At 36.1% G+C, this 14157-nt stretch overlaps 1 pseudogene; it reads left to right on the forward strand.

The window, feature by feature from the left end:
* The first annotated feature begins 5046 nt into the window (after positions 1–5046).
* Positions 5047–12589, forward strand: LOC129007779 (tripartite motif-containing protein 49D-like; annotated as a pseudogene).
* Positions 12590–14157: the final 1568 nt, after the last annotated feature.

Here is a 14157-nt window from a genome sequence, read left to right on the forward strand (position 1 = left end):
GTAGAAATCCAGATGAGAACATAGAAAATAAAAATAAGGCAATAGTCAAAAAAATTCATGAAAGATTTGTAAATCAAGAAAAACATGATTATGGAAATATTTTCTTATAGACAAGAATAAATAATTATTTAAGGTGATCTCCTATAATGTAACTTAAATCCCGGAAAGATGACCTTGTTCCTCAGGTTTTGAGATATGGAATAAATGATGAGATAAAACAGAACATGTTGAATGTAAATGATTATGGAATATACAGCTGATGATGATGTGAGAAGATACGTTATCTACATGATGAATTGAAATGAGGTGAATGATGTAGGCACTGACATGGGCTTTAGGCTTCTATTGACCTCCTGTTTTCCTGGATCTGTGTTACTGTCCTTACTTGCAGTAAATGGCTTAGTGTCACTTGTTTTGGGGGATCTTTTGCTAAAATCTTCATATAGGTTCAATACTTTCTGAGGAAACATGTTGCCATCAATTGGAACAAGTTTCTTGTTCATGCTTTCTACACACACATTTAACGACCATTTTTTTTAATCTTAAATAAGCACTTATTATACACTGTGGCTGTAACTTCTGCTGTTTGAAATGCAATGCATAACTTGTTTGGATTTGTTGTTCTTCCTTCACAATTTTATGAGTAAAAGATTCAACCCACAACCTCAGCATATTTTTTTCATTTCTTTTTGAGTAGAAAACTTCTACATTTTCATTTAAAAGAAGCATTTTATTATGGCTTTTCTTTAGCATATTTGAACGACCAGCATCACTGCTTGTGTGATTTGGGGACATTATTGGGTAAGAAATGAATTACTTCAACACAAGTACTGCAATACCATGGCAGTTGAATAAATTGATATCTGAGAGGTTACTGATGATTGGGCTGGTATAAATCAAGTCCTAGGTGGGACAAAGTAAGACTGAAAAAGATTTCATCATGCTATTCAGAAGAGCAGGGAACTTAAAACTTAGAAACTCTTTATTTGTAGGTTTTTTTAATTTAATATTTTTTGGCCAAGTTTTGATCCCTGGTAACTCAAACCTCAGAAAGAAAGACTGTGTTCTCATTGCACATGGACCCTAGAACTTTAAGTATAATAATATATATATATATTTTTTATATATATAAAAGAAAAAAGAAAAACTGTGGATAAGGGGGACTATTACACATAACTATAGATACATTTTCTCCATGATTTGTATGTGGTTAAACATAAAATAAGCTGAGAAAATACATAAGCACTCTTGACTGTAAGTCTTGTGGGGGCTATTGGCAAGGAATTCCTCTGTCAGAAAATGTTTGAGTAGCCACTTCTGAAATCTCTTCTTTTTTTAATTGTTACATGACAACAAAAATATTTGTTATAGAAAGAAAAATATAATCCATCCCTATCATTTGGATTCTGTATTTGTGAATTAGCCTATGTCCTAAAACTTGTTTAAAATCCCCAAATTATTACATTGCATTTCTAGTCACCATGGAACATCATGCACTATGTGGAGAAAAGCATTAAAATAATAACTTATATTTCACCCGTAAGATTGGCAAAGTTTTGTAAATTCAATGAGGCACCTCAAATTAATTGGATTATTTGGTTAATCAGTGATTTCTCTTAGAGTGGCAGAAAATAAAAAAAGTTTTATCTTCCTGTTGGACTTCCCTGGGAATAGCCTATAAATGTACTAAAGCAGCATTTAGGGCTGGAAGAGGTGGTTTATGCCTGTACTCCCAAGCATTTTGGAAGTCCAAGACCAGAGGATCATTTGAAAACAGGAGTTGGAGAACAGCCTGGGCTACAGAGCCATACCTTGACTCTATGAAAAGTTTTAAAAAACATTAGCCAGGTGGGATGGTGTGAGCCTGTAGTCCTAGCTACTTGGGAGGGTGAAGCAGGAGGATCCCTTGAGCCTTGGAATTCAAGGCTGCAGTGAGCTGTGATTGTATCACTGCACTCCACAAGGAGACAGTTTCTCTGGAATAAATAAATGTGCCCTTAGAGGAATGCCTACATCTTGGATGAAACTCAATAAACAGTTTAAAATGCATCTTAGTTAATTTCTAGTGTATGTCTAATCTCATAGGATTTATGTTACATATGATTCACTTCAGTCACGGTTTTTTGGAATGAAGGAGAGGTGATAATTTAATCAGCAGTGCAAAGGTGTGTTCTAAATACTGCATAAACCTAATCATCTTATTCTCTACCTTTCTCAATACTCCACCCACTTAAAGAGGTGGGTGTGGTCTTCACAGATTCTTATAGAAGAACATAGAAGAGACAAGCTCAGTTTTCTCCAAAGGAGAAGGAGTGCACTTAGAAGGAGCTGTATTTTGGTGACCTCTAAAAGTCAGTACTGCGGTGAATGAGCTCCTGACCTTGAGGAGTACTTCACAGAACTATTTCTGGAAGAATCATTGTGGGAACCATTCAAAGAACCCAGCGGTGAGTGAAACTTATATTGATAAAATTATATCTTCTTTCCTTTATAAAATAATAAATTAGAGTGTTAAAAATATCTCATTATTTTAAATCTACACAATGATACCATTCGTAGTTCATATTCTTACTATAGATTTTATGAATTATGAGGATACTAATTGTTGTTATTTTGTGTTTTCTATCATTCTTCAATATTGTTTGGAAAAAATTGAAATATCTAGTGTTTGCTGCAACAGATATGTATGCATAATGAATATATGAAGTTGATATTAATACATATATGTACACATAAGTGTGTGTAAATATATGTGTAATGAGAGCATTAATATTAAACAATTGAATTGAGAAGACATTAATGAATGTTAATTCATTCATTCATCATTTAGACATAAGTTTAAATTAGTAAGGTAATGATGAGAGATGCAAAACAGTGAAACTGAAAAAAAATGAGAAAGCTCGCCAAAACATCCTAGTTTGGAAATCAAAACACAATTTTTTGACCAAATAAATTTATAAGGTATAATTTGATACGTGATGGTGGTTGCCATCTCACTTGAGTCTTAATCTTATTAAACTATGAAAAATTCCTTAAAATGAATTAGATGACCTCTGGAGACTATTTACAATTCTAAGATTTTTCATTTCTTTCACTAAAATTCAGCAATGTTATCAAATACGGGAGAGCAAAGTAAAGGACTTAAAATTGCCAAAGACCATAGTTTATATATTACTCAGGGCTCTCCAGACAGACAGAATGTTAGGATGTGTATGTATATATGTAGAGATACATTCATGAGCCATTTCAGTCAACCACAAACCACACATGGTGGTCACATAAGATTATAATATGAGTATGTTTACTGTACCTTTTCTGTATTTAAATATGGTTACATACTAAATAATTACCACTGTGTTACAATTGCCTACAGTATACAGTACAGAACATGCTGTACAGTTTTGTAGCCTAAGAGCAACAGGCTGTACTGTATACCATAGGTACACAGTACACATATGGTGTAGCAGGCCATACCATCTAGGTTTGTGTAAGTATAGTCTATAATGTCAAAACAATAAACCCGCCCGGCTGGGCGCAGTGGCTCACGCCTGTAATCCCAGCACTTTGGGAGGCCGTGGCAGGCAGATCACTTGAGGCCAGGTGTTCAAGTCCAGCCTGGCCAATATGGCGAAACCTCATCTCTACTAAAAAAAGAACAAAAAAGAAAACATTTACCAGGTGTAGTGAGGTGTTCCGGTAATCCCAGGTACTCAGGAGGCTAAGGCAGGAGACTTGCTTTGACCCTGGAGGCAGAGGTTGCAGTGAGCCGAGATTGCACCACTGCACTCCAGCCTGGGTGATAGAGTGAGTCTCCATCTCAAAAAGTAAATAAATAAAACCTCCTTACACATTTCTCAGAACATATATCTGTCATCAAGCTACACATGACTCTACCTGAGAGGGAATTCATCAGGAAAATTCGTTTGCTTGATTATGGAGTCTGAGCAGTTCTAATATAGGCTGTCTTTAAGCTGATGTCCTGAGGATACCGGTATCTTGACTGAGCTCAAGGCTGAAAGCCTCAGAACCAGCTTCAGGAGAGAGAAAGTGGAAATTGCCTTTTCTCTGGCTTCTTCCTTTTATCTGCGCTACCAGATGATTGAATGGTGCCCACTCACATTGAGGGATGATGGTCCCACTCAGCTCAGCAACTCACATGTCTCTCTCCTCTAGAAACACCTTCACAGACTCACCCAGAAAAAATGCTGCACCAGTTCCCTAGATATTGGTTAATCCAGTCAGACTGCTATCTAAAATTCAACATCACACCATAGAAATGTAATTACACCTCTCTGAGTTTAACAAAAATCCTACTATATGTTAGTTCAGAGTTTGGGTATTCCTAGGAGAAGTTAATTTAATACATGAGAAAATAAAAAGGCCCAATATCTTTAATTATGTTTTTCTCTTCTATTAAACCAAAATTGGTTTAATTGCTGTTTTTTTGTTTATTTGGTTGGTTGATTGGTTTTTCTATTTTGTTTTGGTTTGGTTTTTTATTTTACTTTAATTTTATATTATTTTAACTCCTAAGATAAATGTGCAGGACGTGCAGGCTTGTTACATAGGTAAACATGTGCCATGGTGGTTTGCTGCCCCACTGTTGTGTCTTTCAAAATATGTCATAGAACCCTCTAGCCATCTTCTCATATTTCCTTGGCCAAGGTAGTTTTTCCCAGTCTTTCATACTCAGCAGTTACCTGAAAGAAGAATAGGAGCAACTACAATTTATTCTAGGTCACTTAGAATCAAACCCAATTTCCAGATCAACATTCAGAAAACGGGAAATTGAACAGATTGGTATTATGTTACATACAGGAAATAAAGAGTATAAACGGTTGTGAGTCATCTAGTCAGTAACATCTACTATAAAGCTGAAAGACTCTGTGTGAGATTTTTATTTTTGTTACAGAATAAATAGTGTGCTGTGCTTTAATGAATACTGTCAAGAGAAGAAAATAGGGCTACCAGGTATCTCCATATGTTCAGAAGCTTTTCATCAACCCAGACCCCAAAATGACATGTTGCTCTTTCTTCCTCAGAAACATGAATTCTGGAATCTTGCAAGACTTCCAGAGGGAACTTACCTGCCCCATCTGCATGAACTACTTCGTAGACCCGGTCACCATAGACTGTGGGCACAGCTTTTGCAGGCCCTGTTTCTACTTCAACTGGCAAGACATCCCAGTTCTTACTCAGTGCTTTGAATGCATGAAGACAACATGGCAGAGAAACCTCAAAACTAACATTCGATTGAAGAAGATGGCTTCCCTTGCCAGAAAAGCCAGTCTCTGGCTATTCCTGAGCTCTGAGGAGCAAATGTGTGGCACTCACAAGAAGACAAAGAAGATGTTCTGTGAAGTGGACAAGAGCCTGCTCTGTTTGCTGTGCTCCAGCTCTCAGGAGCACCGGTATCACAGACACCGTCCCGTTGAGTGGGCTGCTGAGGAACACCGGGTAAGTGATGCCTCTGGAGATCTATTTCTATAAAGGACAGATGAAATTCCTGTGGGTCTATTTTCTTGGAGATTGGGTAAAGCCAAACCTGAGTCCCTTTAAGCAGCTCACTTTTGGGCTTTCTTAGCTTCAAACCTCTGAGATTTGAGGAAGAAGAAGGGAAATAGAAGAAATGCCATTTCCTAGGGATTTATATGTCTCTCATTCTGGGCCCCCAACCTATGAAACGGTCTGCATATTACTTTGTTGTTTTCACTGGTGCTTCCATTTATGGCTCGTTTGCAGGAGAAGCTTTTAAAGAAAATGCAGTCTTTATGGGAAAAAGCTTGTGAAAATCAGAGAAACCTTAACATGGAAACCACCAGAATCAGCCACTGGAAGGTTAGTCCTGTACTACTCTACTTCTACATTCTCCAGGAACTTATGGTGGGAAAATGGGTGTCTCTTAAAATAGGAACTTGTTATCAAACTCTAATGTTTCTGGGAGTCAATAAAAAAAAAGAAAACATTGAGAAAAAGTGACCTCATTTCTTATGTAGAATAATATGACTTTTAGATACGATTTCTAAGAAAACTACTGAAGTCACCCAAAGCATGCTGGCTTGTTTTCATACAAACCTGTACCTATACACCAACAGATACAAGAAACTGGGCCATCTCACAGCATTCTATATGTGCTGGCTGGATAAATGCTGGGCACAAGATTCATCTGGCAGTCGTGGAAAGCTCAAGTGAACCTTCTGAGCCTGGGTCAGCATTCATCTGAATGCTGGTGGACAAGTAGTATTTGGAATCGTATGGAAAATTTGAGGCAGAAAGAGTGACAGGGGAAATCTAGAGCAACCATGACATTAAGAATCTCAACTAATTAATACTGAATAATACATAACATATGATGAGAAAATTGGTGAGAAATATGGATTTGTGTCTTGAGGGAGACAGGTAAACATGCTCGAAATATGGGAACTAGTATCTAAATATAAGGAGAACTCTAAGGACTTCAGAGAAATATTAAAAATGATTTTCTTTTTGTGGATGTATACTTTGAGGGTATGATAGCTAATATTAGTGTTTTGAAAAGTATTTCATAAGAACCTAGTCTTGAATATTAAATTAGAAAATTTGCTAGTATAGAAGAAAGAATGCATCTTTGCCCTAACAAATCGTATAATCCAAATGAGAGAGGAAAAATGGTCAACATGCAAATACGTGCAATACACAATGTGTTTGGGTGTGGTAGGTTCTTTTTTGGAGAATAATCAAGCAGGGAAGTAGAAAAGGACAATAGAGGCCAGAAACTGGAGATTAGTGTCTGATTTTTAAATAATGTGGTTAGAAAAAAGCCGCACTGAAAAATTCAATTTTACCGAAATTTTGAAGAGGAGAGGGAACACGAATGTGTGTATGTATATATATATATATATGTGGACCATGAATATGTATATATGTATGTGTGTGTGTGTGTGTGTGTGTAATATTCTAGTTGGAGAGACCAGCATATGCAGTAATTTTGAGTTTGTGTATATTTGGAGGCCCAAGGAACCACAGAGAAGTCTATGTTTCAGAATGGGATAACTTAGAAAAAGAATGGAAGGAAATGAATTCAGAGAGACAAAGATGGCCAAATCATAAGTGCAGCCTTATTAAGATAGGTTTTGCTGGGTGAAACGCATTAAGCTGGACGTGCTAGTCTAAGGTCATTTCACATATAGTGAGTTTAAGCAACTTGTTGCGTATCTCAGAAATAGAAATAATTTTTTCATGTGTTTTTTGGCTGCATAAAAGTCTTCTTTTGAGAAGTGTCTGTTCATGTCCTTTGCCCACTTTTTGATGGGGTTGTTTGTTTTTTCCTTGTAAATTTGTTGGAGTTCATTGTAGAGTCTGGATATTAGCCCTTTGTCAGATGAGTAGGTTGCAAAAATTTTCTCCCATTTTGTAGGTTGCCTGTTCACTCTGATGGTAGTTTCCTTTGCTGTGCAGAATCTCTTTAGTTTAATGAGATCCCATTTGTCAATTTTGGCTTTTGTTGCCATTGCTTTTGGTGTTTTAGACATGAAGCCCTTGCCCATGCCTATGTCCTGAATGGTAATGCCTAGGTTTTCTTCTAGGGTTTTTATGGTTTTAGGTCTAACATTTAAGTCTTTAATCCATCTTGAATTGATTTTTGTATAAGGTGTAAGGAAGGGATCCAGTTTCAGCTTTCTACATATGGCTAGCCAGTTTTCCCACCACCATTTATTAAATAGGGAATCCTTTCCCCATTTCTTGTTTTTGTCAGGTTTGTCAAAGATCAGATAGTTGTAGATATGTGGCATTATTTCTGATGGCTCTGTTCTGTTCCATTGATCTATATCTCTGTTTTGGTACCAGTACCATGCTGTTTTGGTTACTGTAGCCTTGTAGTATAGTTTGAAGTGAAAAAATGCTCACCATCACTGGCCATCAGAGAAATGCAAATCAAAACCACAATGAGATACCATCTCACACCAGTTAGAATGGCAATCATTAAAAAGTCAGGAAACAACAGGTGCTGGAGAGGATGTGGAGAAATAGGAACACTTTTACACTGTTGGTGGGACTGTAAACTAGTTCAACCCTTGTGGAAGTCAGTGTGGTGATTCCTCAGGGATCTAGAACTAGAAATTCCATTTGACCCAGCCATCCCATTACTGGATATATACCCGAAGGACTATAAATCATGCTGCTATAAAGACACATGCACACGTATGTTTATTGCAGCATTATTCACAATAGCAAAGACTTGGAACCAACCCAAATGGCCAACAATGATAGACTGGATTAAGAAAATGTGGCACATATACACCATGGAATACTACGCAGCCATAAAAAATGATGAGTTTGTGTCCTTTGTAGGGACATGGATGAAATTGGAAATCATCATTCTCAGCAAACTATCGCAAGAACAAAAAACCAAACACCGCATATTCTCACTCATAGGTGGGAATTGAACAATGAGGATACATGGACACAGGAAGGGGAACATCACACTTCGGGGACTGTTGTGGGGTGGGAGGAGGGGGGAGGGATAGCATTGAGAGATATACCTAATGCTAGATGACCAGTTAGTGGGTGCAGCGCACCAGTATGGCACTTGTATACATACGTAACTTACCTGCATGTTGCGCACATGTACCATAGAGCCTAAAGTATAATAATAATAATAATAACAAAAAGAAAAGACAAAAAAAAGAAATAGAAATAATTATTTCCTTTCTAGTAACTATAGCTCTATACTCCAACTCTTAAGCATGAACTGTTCTTACTTTTCCATAAATATTGGCTGGAATAGTGAAATTCAAATTGTGTTTTTTTATTTCCATCTGCCTTAGAAAACACGTTATCTTAAATAAATTTAATATAATTGGTCAGATACATTTATGTTGATTTTTATACAGAAAGAAAGGAAAGGAACAAAATTTTGTGGATTCTAAGAACTAGCAAGACTGAGGTTTAAATTATTGGATGTTCGGGAGACAAAAAGAATCAGTGAGATTTAATAGGAGATGAATAAATACATTTCTCTTTTGACTAACCCATTATCACTGCAGGATTATGTGAATCTAATGCTAGAAGCAATTAGAGCTGAGTATGAGAAGACGCCTGCATTTCACCATGAAGAAGAAAAACATAATTTGGAGACGCTGAAAAAGAAGGGGAAAGATATTTTTCATCAACTTCATTTAAGTAAAGCCGAAATGGCTCACAGGAGGGAGATTTTAAGAGGAATGTATGAGGAGCTGAAGGAAATGTGCCATAAACCAGATGTGGAGCTACTTCAGGTACAAACTCACAATGTGGTTTCAGGTTTTTGACTATTCACATGTATAAGTATATTCCTCATGGCTGAAATCCATCTCCCTACCTTTATTTCCATGATGTGTTTCCAAAAACATATTCGCATAACTAATGCTACTTTATTGGGAGAGTATAGCCCCGCCAAGGGATTCTACCAGGGCAGAGGTCCCTCCTACTTTATCCACCAGCCACAAAACTTTGTGGAATGGTCGAGGTAACAGCCCCAATAACTATTCCCCAACTAAGTCGATAATACATTTTGGGTTGTCAAACATGTGTAAAATAGTGAGTGATTCATTTACATTTAGGTTAATTTGAGGACATGGCAAGATCAGAAGTTTTGGGTATCTAGACTCACATTAATATTATTTTGAGGTCCACTCATTTGGGTAATAGATTCTGGGAAAGATGATTGAGTAGGTTATTCGAAGTTACCGCAGAGCATAGACTCTCTAGGCCTCTTCTCCATTCACTTCTGTAGAGAATGTCTTCAAGACTCAGACTTTACCAGGACATTAATTAATGACAAAACGGCTAACTGGGTTTTTCATTACAGAAGAAATAGAAAATGCTTTCCAGATGGTAGGGAAATAATATCTTTAGAAAATGACTCCAAATTTCACACAGAACTTAGTGAAAGATGCATCTTGTGAAATGCCTACATATTTCTTCTTTTTTTTTTTTACAGGGTTTTGGAGACATATTACAGAGGTGAGTGTTTACCTAGATTTTAGCATGTATTCTTTCAGTTTCCACCAATACCAAAGCAGTCTGTACCAAAGTCATGGCATAAATGATTAAGATATTGATACTACCTTTTTTTTTTGCATCTGCTTTCACTCTCACACCAGAAAAGACAAGAGCACTAAATAAATAAATAAATAAATAAATAAATAAATAAATAGTGAAATAAAAAAAAAGTTTATTCCTGATTTTGTTTTATTGATTAAAAGCCTGCACAGGTGAAAGATTAAGTTTTGTTTTGAGGATGGTGAGAAAGTCACCAGAGGAAGCAGGAGAGAAGTGGGGGAAGTATTTTAGCAGTGAAAAAGTTGATGATTTGTTGTTCATACCTATATACGTATCAGTTAACAGTTCTGAAAAATAGATTGAAAAAACTGTGGAGTGTTAGAACTGTATAAGTCTCTAGGGAAGCTTGTTTCTAGAAGGCAGGTCTAGCTGCCTAGAACAAGTTTCACATTCTTTATCTTGAAAAGGAAGCAGCAGATGCAGCAGTCTCCCCAGAACCCCGCTATTTCAGACAAAGATGTCAGGGGAGTCTGCCAAGAAGTGGAACGCAGAATTTCCTTTCTAAATATTCTCAAGGCCATAAGGCTAAGGAACCTTACCCATTTGGGGCAAAAAATAAGAAAGATCAGACTGAATTCTGACTCAGACTCTCGCACTATGCTTTAAAATTCAGAAACTGTAAATAGAATTTAATTTCAAAAAGGAAGGAATAATTTTTGAATTTTCAAATTTGTGGGTTCAAAGGATTCTCACGAAATATCTTTTAAATACAAGCAGTGATTTTTATTTATTTTATGGCTGTAGATGTTGTAACTGCAGGTTTTTCCTTGCAGGAGTGACTCCGTGCTGCTGCACATGCCCCAGCCTCTGAATCTGGAGCTCAGGGCAGGGCCCGTCACTGGACTGAGGGACAGGATCAGCCAATTCTGAGGTAAGTCTCCACCCACAGGCAGCACTCCCACTATCTAAATATTATTATTGTTAGGATCACATAGGTAATATTTCACCCTTTATCAAATATTTTACTACTTTATAGACATAAGTGAACAATATAATCATGCAACACTTTTGTATCTGTGTCTGTATAGTCAGATTTACAGCATTAAGTTTGAAAGATAGTGAAAAACAAATACATTATAACCTCATATGTACTGAGTAATGTAATGGGAAAAAGGAGTAGTGTAGCAAATTTAAAAAAGGAGCAAATGGAACAATGCTCAGAATGAAGGTGAGTTATTTAATGTTAAAAACAAAATTTTACATTTCCTTAGTGTATTCATTTGAACAGCTAAGAACTGTTCTTTTGGGGATTATGGTTTACTGAGGATTGCTGGGGGTTTTAAATTTTCTAAATGGATATGTATCATGTATTGCCAAAAAAAAAAGTTAATGGGTAAACATAAAAAGAAGAAATCATTTTGTGAATACAAGTAAAATTACAAACAAAAAGAAGAAATCATTTTGTGAATACAAGTAAAATTACAAACAAAAAGAAGTTCAGTTTAACTGCAATATGAAAAGCTACAGGTTAAGTTTAAAATCCAGCTATAACCGCGAGCTAGCATGGAGGACCACAGAGAGACTGGTAAAAGATTTTGCAGAAATCTGCTTTAAATTGTCACTTATGACATGGACTTATGGATTTTTATCCAGTCATCAAGAGCAGTACTGGAGTAACTGAAAATCTTCACATTCTTTCCAAAATGATAGCACTAGTTTTTAAGAATAAGAAACATTTCTAAATAATGATCTTGATAACAACATAGTATTTAGGGCATATAATGTGCAAATTTTGCTTTGAAAATTGGATTGAAAGAAATTGGTCTTACATTTGACTCTGAATATGTAAGTTTTCAAAACATTTTTAATACTTGTGGTTAGTGTTTTGTTTGTCTTGTAGATAAAATTAATCATCTCTATGCTTTATTAGAAGTTACAAGCAAAATTGTCCTTGTGACTTTACATTTCCTGGTAAATTAACTTCTTAATAGAACAGTTTTTGCTTATTGACACATGTCCATGCATGTTTTGTTTCTTTGTCTTTTATTTATTTATTTATTTTTGCAGTGGATATTACTTCGCATCATGATGAGCCAACAGTCATGTCTTTTGATGTGGAGATTTGAGAAGCATGTGTATTGGATGTGACCGTCAAAATGCGCCCCATATCACTGCAACACCTACAAGTTTTCTTGCATGTGGTGCTCAGACTTTCACCTCCGGCAAATATTACTGGGAGGTCCATGTGGGGGACTCTTGGAATTGGGCTTTTGGTGTCTGTAATAAGTATTGGAAAGGGAAGAATCAGAATGACAGTATATATGGAGAGGAGGGACTCTAGAGTCTTCGATGTGTCAAGAATGACATTCAGTGCAGTCTCTTTACCACCTCCCCACTTACACTGCATTATATCCCAAGACCTACCAGCTGCATAGGATTATTCCTGGATTGTGAAGCTAGAACTGTGAGCTTCGTTGATGTTAATCAAAGCTGCCTTATATACACCATCCCTAATTGCTCCTTCTCACCTCCTCTCAGGCCTATCTTTTGCTGTATTCACCTCTGACCAGAGATAAATCAGAAATGTGTTCATCTGCTGTGAGAACCCCTTTATTCCAGGAAGCCTTTTCCTTGTGCCTTATCAAACAGGACAGATAGGTTCTATTTTATGATTTGAATTGCCCCCTAATGTTATTAATATTTATTGTGTTACTATTAAAAATGGTAAAAACACTAAAAGTATATGTGTTGGTTCTTTATTAATTTTTGAAAAATCATTATTCATGATCATGGCATAGAATATATTGTTTTTTTTTCTTTATTTCTCACTGCCACTGAGTGCAATAATAGATGACAGACATGTCTGAATGGAGTTAAAATCAATGAAAGAGAGTCGGGATCTTTTGCTTCATGCAAAAGCTTGGAGTGCAGTCTTAATGATAACTGGGAAATGTTGTTTTTCTTTCTCTTTATCTAACTATATTGCACTTATCCATCACATTTCATTTTACTAATCTATCCTTTGAGTTAATATCATTTGACCTTCCATGCTGGGTTTCATTTTGGAATTCTCACCACATATATAAATAATCCTGCATTATTAGTGTGCTCTTCTACATTGAAATACACAAGGTGATCAGAACAATGCTGAATTAATTGAATTTTGTTTAAAAAAGTAACTAAATATTGACTGCTACCTCAAAACACACACAGTCATTTCCAAATAGATTCAAGTCCTGAAGGTAAGGAGAACATGATACAATATTCTCATAAGGATGTCTTAACCAGGACAAAAATTAACAATTAAAAAATTAGTTGGTTTATATTAATGATGACTTCTGTGTTTCAAAAAACATGATACAAGAATTGAAATGCAAACAATTAGTGGAGAAAGATATTCACCCGAACATATATAAAATACAATACAATACATGTGCATGATGAATACTTAAAATGTATTTTAAGTATTTTTCCAGATTCTTCCAGAGTGGCATAGAATAAACTTGGATGGCAGAGTCAATGATGAGATTAGCTGTGGAAATGGGAAACCGTTTTTTGGAGGACAGTAGTAATGCTGGGAACTTATGAAAACAACCAAGTATTCAGTAGCAACTCAAATGTATCTCCATAACGTTATTTTACAGATGCATATCTGAAATCTGAAATTTGGGAGAACATTCTACTAGCGTTCTCTAGTGAAAAAATACAGCTGGAAGGAAGAAGGGAGGGAAGATGAAGGAGAGAGAAACAGAATGCATTTGAGAGAAAATGCTATTTAGACTAAAATAGAATACTGCAGATACACGACAAAGTGGTTAAAGTGTGTCTTATGGAGCAGAAATGGCAGAAAATACCACAGTAAAGAGATTTACAATTGGATTGTTAGTTCTGGCTTTTATTCTGTCAATGTTGTGGCTTCTAAACACATCAGTGCTCTCCTTTGATCCATGTGCTAATTAACAACCTACACTCTGCCCCCTCTCCCGGATTCTTTCATCCTGTTAAACCCAATCTAATTCTAATCCAGCTGGTCACTGTAACACATGTAATCACCTAAGAATTCTAAAAATATTTTTGATGAATAAATGAAAAATTAGCTGGTGCAATGGCATAAACCTCTAGTCTTTTTTACTT

Source organism: Pongo pygmaeus, chromosome 9, assembly GCF_028885625.2.
Source record: "Pongo pygmaeus isolate AG05252 chromosome 9, NHGRI_mPonPyg2-v2.0_pri, whole genome shotgun sequence".
NCBI lineage: Eukaryota > Metazoa > Chordata > Mammalia > Primates > Hominidae > Pongo > Pongo pygmaeus.